This window comes from Leucoraja erinacea, chromosome 12 (genome assembly GCF_028641065.1).
Source record: "Leucoraja erinacea ecotype New England chromosome 12, Leri_hhj_1, whole genome shotgun sequence".
Taxonomy (NCBI): domain Eukaryota; kingdom Metazoa; phylum Chordata; class Chondrichthyes; order Rajiformes; family Rajidae; genus Leucoraja; species Leucoraja erinaceus.
This window is the reverse complement of record NC_073388.1, coordinates 7,323,548-7,345,743: the sequence shown is the minus strand read 5'-3', so window position 1 is coordinate 7,345,743 and position 22,196 is coordinate 7,323,548. Positions and strand designations below refer to the sequence as shown.

At 46.1% G+C, this 22,196-nt stretch overlaps 1 pseudogene; it reads left to right on the top strand.

Moving 5' to 3' along the window:
- LOC129702040 (vascular endothelial growth factor receptor kdr-like) overlaps positions 1-22,196 on the top strand; it is a 161,319-nt pseudogene that overhangs the window by 43,582 nt on the left and 95,541 nt on the right.

The window sequence follows — 22,196 nt, the reverse complement described above, 5'->3', positions numbered from 1 at the left end:
CAGAACTGCACGCAATACCACAATAAACACCACAGTTCACCAGTGATCAAGCTGTGGCACAAATGTGATGACTCCTCCATGAGGTTAAGTCGCAATTAAAAGATTTCCTTGACATACTTTGTACAGTAATTCAATAATTATTCAGCTTGAATGTACGAAGAGGGAGATGTGTCCGATGCACGTTTAATTTGGCGAGGAGAATAAGAAAAAACAAATTAATTGGAAGAAAGAATTGCTTCTTTCTTTGTTCTGATTATTATGAAACAAATCATTCCAGCCATTCTTTTGAGATTAATTTACTTATTATAAGCAAAATGTACCAGGCCCATTACACAGCCAGCTATTGTGTGTAGTCTCTTCGCATTGTGCTGGATATTTATTTTTAGACTGACTTCCCGAGTTGGGAAGTCTTTGATGTAACCGTAGCTGTGCATCCGATTGGAAAACGCACAGCATGGGAAAGTTTGTGTGAACAGTCACATTGTATTATTTTAAATTAACCCCTGCATTCCCCCCCCCCCCCCCCCCCCCCCCCCCCCCCCCCCCCCCCCCCCCCCCACCAAATGCTAGTCATCCTACTAGTTCCACTCTTCCCATCCCTGTGTCCCTTCGTTATCACCTCTTCCCCAGCCAACAATGGGCCATTGTGGGCTCCACTCTGCCTTGGTCATCTGTTGCTGTTCTGGCCTTTGTCCAGTTACCCCTCCTCTGCTTTCAGTCCGAAGGAGGGGTAACTGGATCTCCAGAGATGCCGCCTGACCTGCTGAGTTACTCCAACACTTTGTGTCTGTCTTCTGTGTAAACCAGCATCTGCAGTTCATCCCTACACATCATAATACCTGGGTCAGATGTTGTTATTCTCCCATCTTGGAGGTTTGAGCAATGAAAGGACAGTTGGGTTGGAGAAATAAAATCTAAAGGTCTACTCTGTGCCACCCTCACCACTCACCAAGCTGTGTTTTTATGGAGGGAAATGCCTATATTTTAATCTTTCTCTGGCAAGCGTAGGTTGAGGAGAGACTTGATAGAAATTCATACCATTATGAGAGGCATCAATAGGGTTGACAGTCAGAACCTTTTTCAGCCATGTTTGAATGGCAGAGTGGACTTGATGGGCTGAATGGCCTAATTCTGCTCCGACAATTCTGAGCTTCTGAACGTGAACTTAGTCCCAGGGTGGAAGTGTCCAGCATTTGAGGGCATAGCTATGAGGTGAGAGGAGGAAGGTTTAATGAAGATGTGCAGGGCAAGGGTTTAACACAGAGAGCGGTGGCGGCTTCAACTAAACTACGTCAGTGAAAAAGCTTTAATGTAGGGCAGTCATGGTGGCGTAGCGGTAGAGTTGCTGCCCTACAGCGAATGCAGCGCCGAAGACCCGGGTTCGATCCCGACTGCGGGTGCTATCTGTACGGAGTTTGCACGTTCTCCCCGTGACCTGCGTGGGTTGGCTCCGAGATCTTCGGCTTCCTCCCATACTCCAAAGATGTGCGGGTTTGTAGGTTAATTGGCTTGGTGCAAATGTACATATCGTGAGTGTTATAATGTTAATGTGTGGGGGTCGCTGGTCGGCGCGGACCCAGTGGGCTGAAGGGCTTGTTTCCGCGCTGCATCTCAAAACTAAACTAAACTAGTGCATAAGATTTGTAATATTTGTGAAATTAAAATGAAAAATAAACTGAGAGAGTAGCAGACTGGCCACTCCCTCTTCTCCCCCTCTCCCATCAGGCAAACGCACACCTCCAGAGATTCAGCGTCAGTTTCTTCCCAGCTGTTATCAGGCAACTGAATCATCCCACCACAACCAGAGAGCGGTGCTGAACGACTGATTACCTCATTGGCGACACTCAGACTAGCCTTGATCGGACTTTACTGCCTTTACCTTGCACTAAACGCTACTCCCTTATAGAAACATAGAAACATAGAAACATGGAAAATAGGTGCAGGAGTAGGCCATTTGGCCCTTCGAGCCTGCACCGCCATTCAATATGATCATGGCTGATCATCCAACTCAGTATCCTGTACCTGCCGTCTCTCCATACCCCCTGATCCCTTTAGCCACAAGGGCCACATCTATCTCCCTCTTAAATATAGCCAATGTACTGGCCTCAACTACCTTCTGTGGCAGAGAATTCCAGAGATTCACCACTCTCTGTGTTAAAAAATGTTTTTCTCATCTCGGTCCTAAAAGATATCCCCTTCATCCTTAATCTGTGGCCCCTTGTTCTGGACTTCCCCAACATCGGGAACAATCTTCCTGCATCTAGCCTGTCCAACCCCTTAAGAATTGTGTAAGTTTCTGTAAGATCCCCCCTCAATCTTCTAAATTCTAGCGAGTACAAGCCGAGTCTATCCAGTCTTTCTTCATATGAAAGTCCTGACATCCCATGAATCAGTCTGGTGAACCTTCTCTGTACTCCCTCTATGGCAAGAATGTCCTTTATTATATATCTGTATACTGTAAATGGATCGATTGTAATCATGTATTGCCTTTCCGCATAGCACGCAACAAAAACTTTTCACTGTACAATGTTACACGTGACAATAAACTGAACTAATCTAAACTAAACCAAAAGATAATCTAGACATTGATATATATTTTATTGCCTGTGACTAATTGAGCATGTTATTATTAAACAACAGAGGGCAGGCATCGGTGGGCTGGGCTGGATCCAACCATCCTGATGCTACTAAAGGAAGACTTCAAGTAACCAACTTCAGGTGCGGAGGCAAGAGGAAGTATTTTTGCAGTACCATGATTCTAAGGAATGCTCATCGAAACGATACTGGATACTACACCTGTAAATACGCCACTCCTGCAACCAATGAAAGCCAGATCTATTTATTTGTGAGAGGTAAGGACACCCGTTTAATGCATCCCATGTCTATATCTGTGGGCCTTGTCTGTTTTATGTATTCCAAACCAACATGGGTTTGTGACCCCAACAACCAAGTGTTTGTGCCTGTCCCGCTGAGTTACTCCAGCTTTTTGTGTCTATCTTGGTTTTCCATTGTCATGTTCGAGATGAGAAGAACTTTTTTCACACAGAGAGTGTGGTGAATCTCTGGAACTCTCTGCCACAGAGGGTAGTTGAGGCCAGTTCATTGGCTATATTTAAGAGAGAGTTAGATGTGGCCCTTGTGGCTAAGGGGATCAGGGGGTATGGAGAGAAGGCAGGTACGGGATACTGAGTTGGATGATCAGCCATGATCATATTGAATGGCGGTGCAGGCTCGAAGGGCCGAATGGCCTACTCCTGCACCTAATTTCTATGTTTCTATGTTTACCAGCGGTGGAACCATGAAATTCTTACTTGCAGTAGTTGCAGATGGCGTAGCAGTAGAGTTACTGTATTACAGTGTCAGAGACCCAGGTTCGATCCTGTCAATGGATACTGTCTATGGAGTTTGAACGTTCTCCCCGTGACCTGCGCGGATTTTCTCGGAGATCTTCAATTTCCAGTTTCCTGCCACACTCTAGAGATGTACAGGTTTGTAGGTGAATTGGCTTGGTATAAATGTACATTGTCCCTGGTGTGTGTAGGGTAGTGTTATGCCCCTGTCCCACTTAGGAAACCTTAACGGAAACCTCTGCAAACTTTGCGCCCCACCCAAGGGTTCCCGGAGGTTGCAGGTGGTTGCCGGAGGTTGCAGGTAGTGGAAGCAGGCAGGGAGACTGACAAAAACCTCCGGGAACCTCCGGGAACCGCACGGAAACCTAGGGTGGGGCGCAAAGTCTCCAGAGGTTTCCGTTCAGGTTTCCTAAGTGGGACAGGTGCCTAACACTACCCTACACACACCAGTGTGCGGGGATCGCTGGTCGGCACGGACTCGGTGGGCTGAAGGGCCTGTTCCCACGCTGTATCTCTAAACTAAACTAAAAAACTAAAAAGTATACACACATATTCACTCAATTGCTGCAGAAGTAATGGGTTGCAAAACTTTCTAAGTCCATTTCTACTATTGATGCAGATTGGTGAAGATTGGTGTTCTGTTTGGGAAATGGATACGGAAAAAGCTAACTCCATTATTTCCTGCCATTCCTGCTTATTTTTGAACACCCTGCATAGTAAACATTAGTGCTCCAATCTTGGAAAATTGGCACTGCTGAGAATTGGTTCAATTTAATATTTACTGCAAGTCATTCGTCCTAACCCTTTGATTTACTCCAGTTGTAGTCATTTGAGAATTTGTGAGCAAATTCACCGGCCACTTTGTGACAACAATAGGATTTTCCCAAAATAGACATTTTTCCAAAGATGAAAAGAACTATTTTGGGTGTTTGCCGGCAATTATGTGGGCCATTTGTACTGGGAACATTTTGGTTTAGTTTAGCTTAGTTCAGAGATACAGGGTTGGAACAGGCCCTTCAGCCCACCGAGTCCACACCGACCAGCGATCACCCTGAACACTAGTACTATCCCACATACTAGGGACAATTTACAATCTTTACTGAAGCCAATTAACCTACAAACCTGTACGTCTTTGGCGGGTGGGAGGAAACCGGGGAAAAGGTACAAACTCTGTGCTGACAAGCACCCGTAGTCAAGATCGAACCCGGGTCTCCGGTGCTGTAGGCAGCAACTCTACCGCTGTGCCACCATGTCGCCCTTTGTGACACAATTCAACGCCAAAGAATACATCTTCCAGAGGACACTGTTCTAGCCACATTTTCAATAACCACACACTGTCACTTCTTGCTGGAACAAACCAGGGCAGGACTTGAAATTGTCCTAAGGCCTGAGATGATTGTAGAGATCAGGGGCGAGTTTGTTAGTTGGGATTGGGCACAAAAGGCATCGAAAAAGAAACACAATAAATATTGGAATGACACGGTCTCAATCCCTTCCAACAGCGTGAAAATATAATTGTCAACGGAGTTACCTTTAGACTTTGTACCTGAGGATGTCTGGGGTTATGGGGAGAAGGCAGGAGAATGGGGTTAAGAGGGAAAGATAGATCAGCCATGATTGAATGGTTGAGTAGACTTGTTGGGACGAATGGCCTAATTCTGCTCCCAGAACTTGTGAACTTTTGAACTTAGCAAGGCAATGCAGACAACACACTCCTCGTAACCTAGCACCTGACAAAGCTGGAGACTTTCAGATCATTTAAAAGCTATTAAAAGCCTTTATAATTAAAAAAAATGTATAAACACTAAAGAAATATATACTTAAAAATACATTAAAGTACTTAGAATTAAATCATCAACACAACATAATTATAGCAAGAAACAGTTAGACAGGTACATGGATTGGACAGGTTTGGAATGATATGGGCCAAACACGGGCAGGTGGGACTAATGTGGATGGGACATGTTGGCCATTGTGGACACGTTGGGGTGAAGGGCCTGTTTTCACGCTGTATCACTCTATGCCTCTAAATAGAACAATGCATTGCATTGAGGCACAGGGATCTGTACACATTGAGGAGTTCCTTTAGCCAGAGGGTGGTGAAAGTTGGTACAATTACATCATTTAAAAGACACTTAGACGGGTACGTTATTAGGAAAGGGTTGAAAGGATATAGCCACTGCATGCAAGTGGAACTGGTTCAGTTAGTCAACGTGGTCAGCATGGATTGGTTGGGCTGAAGGGTCTGTTTCTGTGCTGAATGACTCGATGGCTGTGACTCTATGACGCAATAAGGTCATAAGGTCATAAGTGATAGAAACAGAATTAGGCCATTCGGCCCATCAAGTTTACTCCACCAACTTAATCATGGCTAATCTATCTCTCCCTCTCCCCCCCCCCCTATTCTCCTGCCTTCTCCCCATAACCTCTGACACCCCTTACTAATTAAGACTCCATCTATCTCTGCCTTAAAAATATTCATTGACTTGGCCTCCACCACCCTCTGACTGAAGGAATCCTCAATGTGTACAGATCCCTGTGCCCCAATGCAATACATTGTTCTATTTAGAGGCATAGAGTGATACAGCGCGGAAACAGGCCCTTCGGCCCAACTTGTCCACACCGGCCAACATATCCCATCTACATTAGTCCCACCTGCCCATGTTTGGCCCATTTCATTCCAAACCTATCCAATCCATGTACCTGTCTAACTGTTTCTTAAACGTTGGGATAGTCCCAGCCTCAACTACCTCCTCTGGCAGCCCGCTCCATACACCCACCACCCTTGGTGTGATAAAGTTACCCCTCAGATTCCTATTAAATCTTTGTCCCTACACCTTAAACCAATGCCATCTGGTCCTCGATTCACCTTGTCTGGGCAAGGTACTCTGCATCTTTCCAATCTATTCCTCTCATGATTTTATACACATGATTTGTATGAATAAATAGTTTGGAACCTTATCAACATGAATAGATATGCATGCAATACCATCAGTATAGTATTATGTCCCACATCTGCCGTTCCTTGGTCTTGAGGTTATTTGCCAGGTATGGTTGGAATACAGGCTATCCCAAGAATTTAACTTACTTTTAAAAAGTCCCAAGAGAAGTTAAAAGATGATAAATCTAAAGCAGTTTGAAGGCCATTTCGAGAAATTCACATTCTGGTTTACTTAATTGTTTCTTAGTTTAGTTTAGAGATGCAGCACGGGACTAGGTCCCTCGGCCCACTGAATCCGCGCCGACCAGCGATTATCGCACACAATTGCCATCCTACACACACTAGGAACAATTTACAAATTTACCAAGCCAATTAACCTACAAACCTGCACATCTTTGGAGAGTGGGAGGAAACCGGAGCACCCGGGGAAAATCCGCGCACATCACGGGGAGAACGTACAAACCCCGTACAGACAGCAGCCGTGTTCAGGATCGAACCTGGGTCTCTGGCGCTGCAAGGCAGCAACTTTACCGCTGTGCCAACGTGCCGCCCATTCATTGTTCTTTTAGGTTTAATGAGCGTTTTGCGTTTTGATAAAAAAGTAAGATGGCGACAGCTCATGGTACAATCTTTTCTTTAGACTTGGGAAGACTCAATTGACTGAATATTTGTTTTGATCTTGAGTGATGAGCAACCAGGCCCAGTCTGAAGGAGAAGGGAAGTGTTTGACACACTGGTCAGGTTTCAGCTTCATGCATGGTCTGCAAATGTGCACTTTAAACCTGTGACATTCCAAAGACAGAAACTGCTCAAAACAGATTAAGTGTTCCACAAGTTATGAAGTGAAATGGAATGACATTGTTTGGTCTGGAATATGATTTTACCAAAGCATAAGAATGTGAAAGCATGAGAATGATTAGTAACAAAGCATGAGAATGTGAAAAGTGTTGGAATGCTGGATGTCACATTATATACAAATACTCATGAAGACCAGCAAATCGTGGACACAGCCCAGACCATTTGGGCCATTCTTCCGCTGCTCCGGTTTCCTCCCACACTCCGAAGGCGCACAAGTTTGTACATTAATTGCCTTCGGTAAAATGGTAAATTGACGCTAGTGTGTAGGATAGTGCTGGTGTATGGGGTGATCGCTAGTCAGCGCGGACTCGGTGAGCCGAAAGGCCACTGTGCCGTAACTTTCTATGCAATATCTCTAAAGTCTATCTAGGATTCTCTGCCCAGTAGATGTCCAGTATTAAATGACATGGACTATTCTATATTAATGTATCGTAAGGTCATAGGTGTAGAATTAGGCCATCGGCCCATCAAATCTACTCTGCCATTCACTCATGGCTGATCTATCTCTCCCTCTTAGCCCAATTCCCCTGCCTTCCCCCCCATAACCCCTAACACCTGTAATAATCATAATGTCCCACTATATTAGCATTTATACCACACAATCTCATTAAGATCCATGCAAAGTACTGATTTACCTTTCTTTGCCAGTTATCAAAGAGTTCCAAGCACAATCGTAAGACAACAATGGTTTGCCTGGAGAAGTGTCCCAACCCAAAGCGTCACCTATCCATAGGATCCAGAGATGCTGCCTGACCCGCTGAATTACTCCAGCACTTGGTCATAAGGTCATAAGGTCATAAGGTCATAAGTTATAGTTTAGTAGTTCAGTTTAGTTTAGTTTAGTTTAGTTTAGTTTAGTTTAGTTTAGTTCAGTTTAGTTTAGTTTTGTTTTGTTTAGAGATACAGCTGGGAAACAGGCCCTTCGGCCCCACCGAGTCTGTGCCGACCACCACACATTAACACCATCCTACACACACTCGGGACAATTTACACATAAACCAAGCCAATTAACCTACACATCTGTACGTCTTTGGAGTGTGGGAAGAAACCAAAGATCTCTGAGAAAACCCACACAGGTCACGGGGAGAACGTGCAAACTCCGTGCAGACAGCACCCGTAGTCAGGATCGAACCCGGGTCTCTGGCGCTGCAAGCGCAGCAACTCTACCGCTGCACCACTGTGCTGCCCTAGTATGGTAAAGTATTACCATTTCTTACGTACAATCCCTGAATAGTACAAAGTTACTAGAAATATTCCACTGAGACCGCATGCGAGGGTGGCCAGGTTGACACTAGAGGGATATGGGCAAATGGGGGGAAACGGGACTAGCTTAGTGTGGCATCTTGGTCGCAAGGTCATAAGGATTAGGGGTAGAATTAGGCCATTCGGCCCATCAAGTCTACTCTACCATTCAATCATGGCTGATCTATCTCTCCCTCCTAACCCCAGTCCTGACTTCTCCCCATAACCTCTGACACCCGTTCTGATCAAGAATCTATCTATCTCTGCCTTAAATATATCTACTGGCTTTGCCTCCTCAGCCTTCTGTGGCGAAGAATTCCACCCTCTGACTAAATAAATTTCTCCTCATCTCGTTCCTAAAAGAACGTCCTTTAATTCTGAGGCTATGACCTCTAGTCCTAGACTCTCCCATTAGTGGAAACATCCTCTCCACATCCACTCTATCCAAACCTTTCACTATTCTGTACGCTTCGGTGAGAAACCCCCCCTTCGCCCCCTCATTCTTCTAAACTCCAGCGAGTACAGGCCCAGCGCCGACAAACACTTATCATAGGTTAACCCATTCATTCCTGGGATCATTCTTGTAAACCTCCTCTGGACCCTCTCCAGAACCAGCACAACCTTTCCTCAGATATACGGTGCCCAAAATTGCTCACAGTATTAAGGGCCTGTCCCACGAGCATGCGACATGCATGCGGCAAGCGCGACCAAACCAGAAGCGGGGGCCGAGCGGAGGTCGAGTGAGTGACGTAAAGTTCGAGCAAAGTTCGCGGGAAGTTCGCGCGTGACATACGGCGTTGAGACGTGCGTACGGCGTCGAGACGCTGCGTATACCCGTTGAGGAGCGTGACGTACAGCGTTGAGGCAGCTGCAGGCCGTTGCCGCGCGGAATTCTTGAACACGCTCAGTTTTTCGGAGCCCCGCGCGATGTCGGGACCAGCTCCGCACAACTCCATACGGCTCCGGCAATCAAAGTGGGACCGGCCCCGCGAGGCCGTACAGCTCAAGCGACCACGTTAGGTCGCGCTTGCTGCATGGAGTCGCATGCTGGTGGGGCAGGCCCTTTAGTTGGGCCGAAGGGCCTGTTTCGTTGCTTGTATATCGCTATGACAATGACTCTACAACGTGGATGAATTTACGAGCCAAAAATAAGCTTGTTTACATTGATCCAATTATCATTAATGATTAAAAATTGGTCTATGCAAGTGGGTGGCTGTACAGCACATGGATCACCCCTGAATATATCCTTCTGCAGCAATATAAATTCTATTTAAAATTATCAAGCCAAGCATCACACTTGATTTATTTGCTCGGCAGAACAAATGATTCATTGATGAAATAATGCTGCGATAGCTCGAATATGAAAGCACAAATAACACGGCTCCAGAAAGCAATGTCCAAGACCACACAGGCTGAAGATGCCCTCTTTATTTACAGTAACTGGGAGAGATCACATTTTTTGACTTTGAAGTGTTGAGGTTACAAATGTGGTCAGGTGAAAAGGGGGTTGGTGAAATGAATACTTATCTTTGAAAGACTGATCCCCAGATACTGTACTCTAAACGGGCCTTAACTATTTGGAATTTGACTTCAGTGTCAAGGATGTACTTGGGTTAAGATGTACTTGTTTTTTTTCTCATTTCTCTTCTCGCACTTCATTAGTAGTTCAGGGATCTTCTCTACTCTCTCTTTAGCATTTTTCTTCTTTTTCTTCATTCTTTTTTTTTCTTCTCTTTTTAAAAAAAAATTATGTATTAATGTTAAAAATGAAGCTGTAGGAAAATTGTATAACTTTCATGTCCGTTGCTTTACTCTTGTACAATTGCTTCTAATAAAATAAATTCAAAAATTCAAATAAATTCTACTTGAAGCTCAGTCCAATAATCCTAATTCACAGTTCCTTGTTCCCGCTTTCGTGACCTTTACAGGCGACTGCCGACACCCGTGATAGGTCGCCGAAATTTTCAACGTGTTGAAAGTTCAACGGCGACCAGAAAGACGCTACGACTATTTGGGGACCTCTCACAACTATAGGAGACCTCTCACCACCGTGGTCTTGAGAGGTCTCTTATGGTCTTGAGAGGTCTGCAAAGAGTCCCCAAAGAGTCCTAGCATCTTTCATCGTATCCAGAGACCCGAGTTCCATCCTGACTACGGGTGCTTGTCTGTACGGAGTTTGCACCTTCTCCCCGTGGCGTCCCCGTTGGTTTTCTCTGGGTGCTCCGGTTTCCTCCCGCACTCCAAAGTCGTACGGGTTTGTAGGCTAATTGGCTTGGTATATTTGTAAATTGTCCCTAGTGTGTGTAGGATGGTGTTAAGGGCCAGTCCCACGAGCATGTGACTCCATGCGGCAAGCGCGACCTAACGTGGTCGCTTGAGCCGTATGGCCTAGCGGGGCCGGTCACACTTCGATCGCTGGAGCCGTATGGAGTTGTGATGAGCTGGTCCCGACATCGCGCGGGGCTCCGAAAAACTGACCGTGTTCAAAAATTCCGTGCGGCAACAGCCTGCATGCCCGCAGTCGCCTCGACGCTGTACGCACCGCCTCGACGCCGTAGGCACCGCCTCAACGGGCGCGCGCAGCGTCTCGTACGCAGCGTCTTGACGCCATACATCACGCGCGAACTTCCCGCGGACTTCGCTCGAACTTCACGTCACTCATTCGACCTCCGCGCAGCCCCCGCTTCCGGGTTTGGTCGCGCTTGCCGCATGCAGGTCACATGCTCGTGGGACCGGCCCTTAAGTGTGCGGGGATCGCTGGTCGGCCGATTTGTTGGGACGAAAGGTCAGTTTAGCAGCTGTATCTCTAAATTAAACTGAAATCTAAACATTAAATCAAGATAGTATGTGTCACCTATTCAGTCTCTGCCTCGATGTTAAGTTACTGGAAGATCAGGTTTGGCTGGGTACCTCAAGAAGGTGAAGGGAGCATGTCCAGCACGTAACAAAAGCTTTTCACGATACCTTTTTACACGTGACAATAAACTAGAAACATATGGACTGCTGAAACTCTCTTTCCCCACATCATGTTCTCATTCATGTGGCTGACCTGAGGTAAATGAGCATTGTACAATGGTTTCCTGCAGAAATAGTTCTCTGCTATTGTGGGCGGCACGGTGCCCCAGCGGTAGATTTGTTGCCTCACAGCGCAAGAGACCTGGGTTCCATCCTGACTACGGGTGCTTGTCTGTATGGAGTTTGCATGTTTTCCTAGTGAATTCTGGAGTTTAGAAGGATGAGAGGGAATCTTATTGAAACATATAAGATTATTAAGGGTTTGGACACGCTAGAGGCAGGAAACATGTTCCCGATGTTGTGGGAGTCCAGAACCAGGGGCCACAGTTTAAGAATAAGGGGCAAGGCATTTAGAACGGAGATGAGGAAACACTTTTTCACACAGAGAGTTGTGAGTCTGTGGAATTTTCTGCCTCAGAGGGCAGTGGAAGCCAGTTCTCTGGATAGTTTCAACAGAGAGCTGGATAGGGCTCTTAAAGATAGCGGAGTCAGGGGATATGGGGAGAAGGCAGGAACGGGGTACTGATTGGGTATGATCAGCCATGATCACATTGAATGGCAGTGCTGGCTCGAAGGGCCGAATGGCCTGCTCCTGCACCTATTGTCTATTGTCTATTGGGATCTGCATGGATTTTCTCCAAGTGCTCTGGTTTCCTCCCACACTCCAAAGATGTACAGGTTTGTAGGTTAATTGGCTTCGGTAAAGATTGTAAATTGTCCCTAGCGTGTGTAGGATAGTTCTAGTGTGTGGGGATCGATGGTCAGCATGGACTCGGTGTCCTGTTTCAGCGCTGTACCTCCAAACTAAACTAAACTGAACATAGAACTTTCATAATAATGACCCTTCTTTCAATGCCCCTTCGAAATGTTCCAAAATCTGCAATGCCGCTCGGTGGCTTTAAGCTTGCCAAATTCAATTCGTAACGAGCCAAAAGGCAGGAGAGGTTTGCAATCCTGGGATGGAACTAAATCCAAGTTATAGGTGGTTGTGGTGACCATTGAAATAACTTGAACCTGAATATCAGTTTAGAAGGAACGTGCAAGTGAAAACATGACAGGTCTTGAGAAATGCCTTTGGGATATAGACACAGATGTGCGCTGGTTAGTATCATGTCAGTGTCTTTTCCAGTACATTTCACATTTACAGCCGCATCTCCTCAGTGTTATAAAACAAAGTATTATAAAACTTAGTATTATATCATATTTCCAGCGGTATGAATATTGATTTCTCTAACTTCAAGTAACCCCCCTCTCTCCAACCCCACCCCCCTACAGTCTGAAGAAGGGTCTCGACCCGAAACGTCACCCATTCCTTCTCCCCAGAGATGCTGCCTGTCCCGCTGAATTACTCCAGCATTTGGTGTCTACCTTCCCCAATCGTCGTACTAGCTTCCAAGTCGTCTTGTTGAGTCTCATTGTCAGTGACTCATTTTCACCCAGCCCACAGCTAACAATGGCCTGTTTCCTTTATCATCGTAACTTTTTTGCATATCTTTCATTCATTTGTTCTATATCTCCCTGTAATCACCCTCTATATCTCTCGTTTCCCTTTCCCCTGAATCTCAGTCTGAAGAAGCATCTTCTCTCCAGAGATGCTGTCTGACCTGCTGAGTTACTCCAGAATTTTGTGTCTACCTTCATTGTAAAGCAATATCTGCCTTTCTATTATTTCCTGTTTGCTGGGTTTCATACAATTCTTCCCTGCCTGCTGTTCCAGTTTATCCATCTGGACACCCATATTTTTCACATCAGGGCCGTAAGGACACAGCCTGGAAATGTTTTCCATTCACGAGAAAAACACTAAACCTTCTCTTCTGCGCTTGCGAAGACCTCATTTATGGCCCTTTATTTGGCCCTTTTAAAATTTTCCCACAAAAAAAAATGATTTCATCGTTTAATGTATTCTGACGGAAATTCTTAGAGATTATTCCTTGCTCACGGCTCCCTTCACACCCTATCAAGGCTGCTCGAATGTTCCGTAGATTTCAGTCAAATCTGCTGTTCACTGCGAATCCAATTAATTGTTGTTAATCTGAAGAAGGGTCCCGACCCGGAACGTCACCCGTTCCTACTCTCCAGAGATGCTGCCCGTCCCGCTGAGTTACTCCAGCATTTTGCGTCCAACTGTTGTTGATTCCAGGAAACTTATTCAAAGTAAATAGAAGAGGGACGTGGAGCTAAAGGGCCTGTCCCACCTGGCGATTTTTTCGGCAACTGCCGGCATCATTGACTGACATATCAGGTCACTGAAATATTTGCGGCGTGGTATGGCGGTGACCCGGAGTGACGACATATGACGCGCAGTGTTAAAACGAGTTTTTTGGCATCACCGCATTTTGAAATGTTCAAAATGTTTTGGCGACACTGATATGACACCGGCAGTCGCCGAAAATATCGCCAAGTGGGACAGGCCCCTCAAAACAACCCAACACCAGTTTTCTGCTTCATTTTCCAAGAACAGCTCGTCGATGGGAACGCATATTAACACAATCCTCTGGTGTTACGCCAAGACTAAATGGCTTACTTCACTCTTGCTGTTTTTCTAATTCTGGTTCAAGTAATGTTACACACACAACTGCAGGGTAGTGTAATGCCCCTGTCCCACTTAGGAAACCTGAACGGAAACTTCTGGGGACTTTGCGCCCCACCCAAGGTCTCCGTGCGGTTCCCGGAGGTTTTTGTCAGTCTCCCTGCCTGCTTCCACTACCTGCAACCTCCGGCAACCACCTGCAACCTCCCGGGAACCGCACGGAAACCTTGGGTGGGGCGCAAAGTCTCCAGAGGTTTCCGATCAGTTTTCCTAAGTGGGACAGGGTCATAACAAACTAGTCCTCAACATCAGCAAGACAAAAGAGTTGGTTCAGGGAAGAAGAGTCTCGACCCGAAACGTCACCCATTCCCCTTCTCTCCAGAGATGCTGTCTGTCCCGCTGAGTTACTCCAGCTTTCTTCGGTTTAAACCAGCATCTCCCGGTTGCAGGAAACTGCAGTTCCTTCTTACACTGGTTTAATTTAGTTTAGTTTGGAAATACAGCGCGGAAACAGGCCTCTCAGCCCACCGAGTCCGCGCCGACTGTGTGCTGTCGGTGTGGAGTTTGCACGCGCTACTTGTGACCGCGTGGAGATTCACCCCAGTGCTCCAGTTTCCTCCCACCCCCCAAAGATGTGCAAGTTTGTGGGTTAGGTGGCCTCCGTAAATTGACCCTTGTGTGCAGGGAGTGGATGCAAAGGTGGGATAATATAGAACTCATGTTAGCAGATGATCGCTGGCCAGCATGGACTCAATGGGCCGAAGAGCCTGGTTTCATTGCCGTATCTCTCAATCAACTCAACAAATCAATTTAAGAACTTAATATACGGAGCTTGTAGCATTTGCCGCAGAATTATTCTCTACCAGGCCCATTCAGAATAGGACAGAGAGCGAGTTATGTTTTAAAATCTTCACTGGAGCGACACAGTGGTGCAATGATGGAGCTGCTGCCTTAGAGTACTAAAGACCCAGGTTCAAACCTGACTAGGGGTGCAGTCTGTACGGAGTTTGTACGTTCTCCCTGTGACCATGTGGGTTTCCTCCGGGTGCTCTGGTTTCCTCCCAAACTCTAAAAACGTGCAGGTTTGCACATTATAGACAATAGACAACAGACAATAGGTGCAGGAGTAGGCCATTCGGCCCTTCGAGCCACCACTGCCATTCAATGTGATCATGGCTGATCATCCACAATCAGTACCCCATTCCTGCCTTCTCCCCATATCCCCTGACTCTGCTATTATTAAGAGCCCTATCTAGCTCTCTCTTGAAAGCATCCAAAGAACCTGCCTGGACCGCCCTCTGAGGCAGAGAATTCCACAGACTCACCACTCTCTGTGAGAAAAAGTGTTTCCTCGTCTCCGTTCTAAATGGTTTACTCCTTATTCTTAAACTGTGTGGCCCCTGGTTCTGGACTCCCCCAACATCGGGAACCTGTTTCCTGCCTCTAGCGTGTCCAAGCCCTTAACAATCTTATATGTTTCAAATTGGCTTCAGTAAAATTGTCACTAGTGTGTGTAGGATGGAACGAGGGAACGGGTCATCATCGGTCGGTACAGACGCGGTGGGCCGAAGGGCCTGAGTCCGCACTGTATCTCTAAAACCAAGTTAAAATAAGTATGTTTCGGTATTTAAAGGGTTAATCTCGATGCAGAAAAGAGTGACAACGTTGACCATACTTGTGCTGAGATCTTTCAGGAAACATCTGAGTCTTTTAAAGCATTTCTACCTTATTGCCTAATGCAAAACTAATGTGTGCTTTTCTTCGAAAAACAGATCCTCAGAGTCCATTTGTGCAACCTCATCCTAAAGTTCCCAGTTTAATAAAGCTGCAGGAAAACAGTGCGATTGTGGTGATTCCCTGCCGCGTCACAGCTCCGGACCTCGAGGTCACCTTACTGACGGTGAGAGATTGCAATAACTAATCGGCAAGATTACTCTTATATAATGTACACTGCTGGTTTTATGCTCCGTTCCATGTTTAGAGATACAGCAAGGAAACAGGCCCCTTCAGCCCACCGAGTCTGCAACAACCAGCGATCCCCGCACATTAAGGCGGCACGGTGGCACGGTAGTAGAATAGCGGTCTTACAGCGCTTGCAACACAAGAGACCCGTGTTCAATCCTGACTACGGGCGCTGTCTGCACGGAGTTTGTACGTTCACCCAGTGACCTACATGGGCCACCCACACTCCAAAGATTTACAGGTTTGTAGGTTAATTGGCTTGGTATAAGTGTAAATTGTCCCTAGTGTGTGTTAGTGCGCGGGTATTGTTGGTCGGCGCAGACTCGGTGGGCCGAAGGGCCTGATTCTGCGCTGCATCTCGAAACTAAACGAAAAAATTAACACTATTCCACACTTACCAGGGACAATTTACAAGATTAATACAAGCCATTTAACGTATAATCCTGCACGTCTATTGAATGCGGGAAGAAACCGGAGCGCCCGGAAAAAAACCCATGCTGTCACAGGGAGACCATGCAAACTCCGCACAGACAGCACCCATGGTCAGGATCAGACCCGGGTCTCTGGCGCTGTGAGGCAGCAACTCCATCGCTGCGCCACCGTGCCGCACAGCCCTCAAATCAAACTTACCAAACGGTGAAATGGAAGCAGAAATGACTTTGGACAATGAAAGATTGTCCCTGGCCAACAATGGACCATTGTGGGCTCCACCTTTCCGGAATCATCCATGCAGGCTCTGCTTTGTTCTGACCCTTCCCACACCCGTAGTGCCCCCTCTCCCTGACCCGGTGAGATACTCCATCTTCGCTGCACCCCTTGTTTTCCTCAGTCTCACATTGCCCAATTCCCCCATCTCTCACGTAGCCTTTTGATTTATTCCCAAATCTCCCAACGTTCTTCGCCTCTCGTGGCTTCCGTTCCACATGTTCACAATCCTCGGAGAAACTGCAGTTTCAGTGTCGGCACTCTTTTACTTCCCCTCTTCTGAACCCAGGTTGAAGCCTCTGTCTATTGTGTTTTTGATTATGGAAAACACATTGCTCGTGTTAGCGTAACCTTCAACCCCAAGAATCCTGAGTATGTTCACAAGGTCTTCCATATGCTGCCTTCCCCACGGGACAAACCTCTCTACGTATCTCATTCAAAGCGTGTATTTTAGGCTTACGTATAGGTTTGGAGATACAGCGTGGAAACAGGCCCTTCAGCCCACCGGGTCCATGCCGACCAGCGATCCCCGCACATTAACACTATCCTACACCCACTACCGACAATTTGTACATTTATACCAAGCCAATTAACCTACAAACCTGTACGTATTTGGAGTGTGGGAGGAAACCGAAGATCTCGGAAAAAACTCACGGGGAGAAAGTACAAACTCCGTACAGACAGCACCCGTAGTCGGGATCGAACCCGGGTCTCCGATGCTGCATTCGCTGCAAGGCAGCAACTCTACCACTGCTCCACCGTGACTGCCCATTTTGTTGGTTTTCATTATGCCCTCTCCAATGACAAGATATTTAACACCCCCTGAGATGCAGAGTGGAAACAGGCCCTTCAGCCCTAACGGGTCCGTGCCGACCAGCGATCCCTGAACATTAACACTTCTCTACACACACCAAGGACAATTTGTCTCAAAGTTACCTCCAACAAGGCTAGCCCAATGCATCATAAGAGAATGATGGTGGACATCTTCTCACTGAGACCTTAACGTGAAAAACTTTTCACCAATTCACGCGGATTCAATATGACATGTGCTAATGGAAAAAATTTCAAGAGAGAGATGGATATGGCTCTTAAAAATAGCAGAGTCAGAGGATATGGGGAGAAGGCGGGAATGGGATACTAATTGGGGATGATCAGCCATGATCACATTGAATGGTGGAGCCGAATGGCCTACTCCTGCACCTATTGTCTATTATCTATTGTCCATTGTCCATTGACACTTGCTCCCATAACATTGATGAGAATTTACTCCTCCTCCGACATTGAAAAAAGTTGAGAAGGCATTAAGGGCGGCACGGTGGCGCAGCGGTAGAGTTGCTTAGAGCGCCAGAGACACGGGTTCGATCCTGACTACAGGTGCTTGTCTGTACGGACTTTGCACGTTCTCCCCGTGACCCACGTGGGTTTTTCCCCGGGCGCTTCGGTTGCCTCCCACGCTCCAAAGACGTACAGGTTTGTAGGTTAATTTGGCATCGGTAAAAATTGTAAATTGTGCCAAGTGTGTGTAGGACAGTGCAAGTGTACGGGGCGATCGCTGGCCAGCGCAAGCTCGGTGGGCCAAAGGGCCTGTTTCCGCGCTGTATCTCGAAACTAAGCCAGACTAAACATTGAAAAGAGTTGAGAAGAAATGGCAGGAGACCTGGCTGAGATGTATAAATCAGTGTGAGGCACGAGTGAGGGCTGGAATTAAAAACATAAAGACTATAGGTCAACATCTGTAGTTGGAAAATTAATGGAGATGATCCCGAGGAATAAGGTGTACTTTCTTTTGGAAAGGGACGGTTGATTTGGGACAGCCAGCAAGATTTAGTGCATGGGAGATTTAGGTTAGTTTAATTTCGAGATACAGCGCGGAAACAGGCCCTTGGGCCCACCGGGTCCGTGCCGACCAGCGATCCCCGCACATTAACACCATCCTACACCCACTAGGGACAATTTTTACATTTACCAAGCCGTCTTTGGAGTGTGGGAGAAAACTGGGAAGAACTCGGAAAAAACCCACGAAGGGCATGGAAGGGATAATGGGGAGAAACTCCGCACCGACAAGCACCCGTAGTCGGGTTTGAACTCGTGTCTCCGGCGCTGCAAGCTGCGAGGCAGCAACTCTACCGCTGCGCCACCGTGCCGCACTTAAATCATGATGGGACATGAGATGTCTAATGAATTTGATTGAGTTTTTTTGAAAAAGTTACCAAGAAGATTGACGAGGGCAGAACCATAGACATAGTCTATATGGACTTCAGTAAAGCCTCTGACTGCATGGTACTGCATGGTACTGCATGGTACTGCATGGTACTGCATGGTACTGCATGGTACTGCATGGTACTCAGCTCTGGAAGTTTAATTGCATGGGGTCCAGGGAGAGTTAACTAAATTGATACAGAATTAGCTTCATGGTTGGATTCAGAGGGTGGTGATTTTTCTGACTGGAAGCCTATGATGAATGGTTTGCCTCAGGGATCAGCGCTGAGCCCATGACTGTCTGTCATCTATATCAAGGATTTAGATGAGAATATATGTTAGTAAGTTTGCAGATGACACTAAAATAGGTGGCATCACAGATAGCCAGTCAATTGTTTGTGTCCACTAGAGTGCCAACCTGTGAGGCACTCTTAAGACAGCTGATGTTTAGTTTTATGTGTCGCCTGGACAAGTCAAAGAACCACATAATTGAAGCCTTAGTCAGCCCTCTGAAAAGCTGCTATAGATTCACTTCTAGGCTAAGATGGCATTGGTGCAATAGCTTATATATATTTTAGGCTAATATGCAATTTCTTAATGTATCTTTGTAATTCTTTGTACTGTTTGATGTGTATATGGACCTGTGTCTGAAATAAAGCTTTAATAATAAAAACAAATAGCGAAGATGGTTATCGAGAAATACAGGTGGAGCTTGATCAGTCGGGCAAGTCAGCTGAGTTTGAGTTTAGTTCATTGTCACGTGTACCGAGGTACGGTGAAAAGCATTTGTTGCGCGGAAAGACATGATTACAATCGAGCCGTATGCTATGTAGATATATATGACAATAGACAATAGGTGCAGGAGTAGGCCTTTCGGCCCTTCGAGCCAGCACCGCCATTCAATGTCAAAAGGAATATCGTGAATAATGTTTAGTGCAAGGTAAATCCGGATGGAAGAGGGAGTCACCAGCTGTGCGACTCGTCCTTGATTATGCTGCTGGGCTTGCCGAGGCAGAGTGAGGTATAAATGGAGTCAATGGAAGGGAGGTTGGTTTGTGTGACGGTCTGGTCTGTGTCTACAATTCTCTACAATTGAGGAGTGGGTAATGGAGTTTGATGCAGATACTGGATTTTGGGAAGTCAAACTAAGGCAGGGCCTTCACAATGAATTAGAGGGCCCTGGGGAGTGTGGTGGAGCAAGTTAGACCAGTAGCAGACGGACATAGTCCTCTGAGCGGCATCTCAGGTAGACAGTGCAATGAAGAAAGCTTTTGGCATGTTGGCCTTCATCAGGCAGGGAATTGGATAGAGAAGTTATGTTACATTTGGAGTATTGTATTCTGATTTGGACTATAGGATTGATGCCATTAAGCTGGAATGAATGCAGAGAAGATTTATGAGGATGTTGCCAGGACTTGGGGGTCTGAGCTGTAGGGGAAAGTTGGGCAAACTAGGACTTTATTCCTTTGAGTGAAGGATCGGGGATGATCTTATAGAGGTGTGTAAAATCATGTGAGGAATAGATAGGATGAATGCACAAAGTATTTTCCAAGGGTAGGGACTTAAGAACTAGAAGGCGTATGTTTACGTTGGGAGGGGAAAGATTTAATAGGAATCTGAGGGGCAACCTTTATACACAGATTATGGTGGGTATATGGAACTAACTGCCAGAGGAAACAGAGTTAAATAGAAAGTGCTGGAGTTACTCAGCAGGTCAGGCAGCATCTCTTGAGAAAATGAATGGGTGACATTTCCATTGGGGACCCTTCTTCAGATGTTTCTACATTTTCACTGCCAGAAGGAGTAGTTGAGGCGGGGACATTAATATTTGAAAGGCATTTGGCCAGGTACAATGGAAGGAATAAAAATGATATGGGTCAAATGAGGGCGAATGGGACTAGCTTAGATGGGGGCATTTTGGTTTAGTTTAGTTTAGGGATACAGTGCAGAAATGGGCCATTTGGCCCAACCGAGTCCGCGCCGATATTTTGATATTTTGAAAACTTTTTCACCCAGAGAGTTGTGAGTCTGTGGAATTCTCTGCCTCAGAGGGTGGTGGGGGCCAATTCTCTGGATGCTTTCAAGAGAGGGTTAGATAGCAGAGTCAAGGGATATGGGGAGCAGGCAGGAAGGGATATTGATTGTGGATGATCAGCCATGATCACAGTGAATGGCGGTGCTGGCTCGAAGGGCCGAATGGCCTACTCCTGCACCTATTGTCTATTGCCATAGACCTCCACTGGTGCGTTGCATCCATTCTGGTCCCCACAACATATGATGGATGTGGAGATTCTGCAGCGAATGCAGCAGAGATGCCAGGGGAGGTAGTTGAAGCATAAGACCATTAGTGATAAGAACAGAATTAGGCCATTCGGCCCATCAAGTCTACTCCACCATTCAATCATGGCTGATCTATCTCTCCAATCTAACCCCATGGGCAACAGCAGGCAGGGACTATCATTTAAGAAACATTTAGACAGGTACATGGATAGGACCAGTTTAGACGCCCAGCGTTGGGCAGTTGGGACCAGTTCAGTTTAGTTTATTGCCACTTGTACTGAGGTACAGTGAAAAGCTTTTGTAGCTAGTGTTACTGGGACATGTTGGTCGGTGTGGGAAAGTTGGGCCAAAGGGCCTGTTTCCACACTGTATGGCCCTATGACTGAGATTCTATGAGATATTTACTAGAAGGTTGAGAAAGAAAAAGTACATCAGACATAAGCGTATCCTGGAGCTATTTTCGATGGGAAGAAGTTCGGGGGATATTTTAATAGGTGATAATCTTATTAGCAACTCCATTATCCATCCCATTGGAAACATATCCTATTTTAGCATTCACCGCAATCTATCAGTACTTTATTTATAAGTTTTGTCACTCGAAACATTTCCTTACTTTGACCTGGAAATGCTTTATTTTTTTTATTTTAAAACATTTATTTTCATATAACTTGTTGATCACATCCCAAAGACTGCTCCCATGGCGTAACAATACATGGATGTTTAATACATCCGTACAGGGCCTCCGTTGATAATTTTGGGAGATAGTCATTTGGAAACATAGTTTAACACTGTATAACAATACAACGAGTACAGATGACATTAATATCTGTGGGGTGGATCGCCTCGATGATGAAGTAAATACGGGAATTCATTTAGTTTTGTGTATTTTTAGTTCAGAGAGATACAGCGCGGAAACAGTCCCTTCGGCCCACCCGGGTCCGTGCCGACCAGCGATCCCCACATATTAGCACTATCCTACACACACTAGGGGCAATTTTCACATTTGCCAAGCCAATTAACCTACAAACCTGTACGTCTTTGGAGGTTTCTTGCAATTTCTTGCTTAAAGCTTCCTTAAAGGGGATGATTTCAATGTCAAATTATTGGGAGGAAA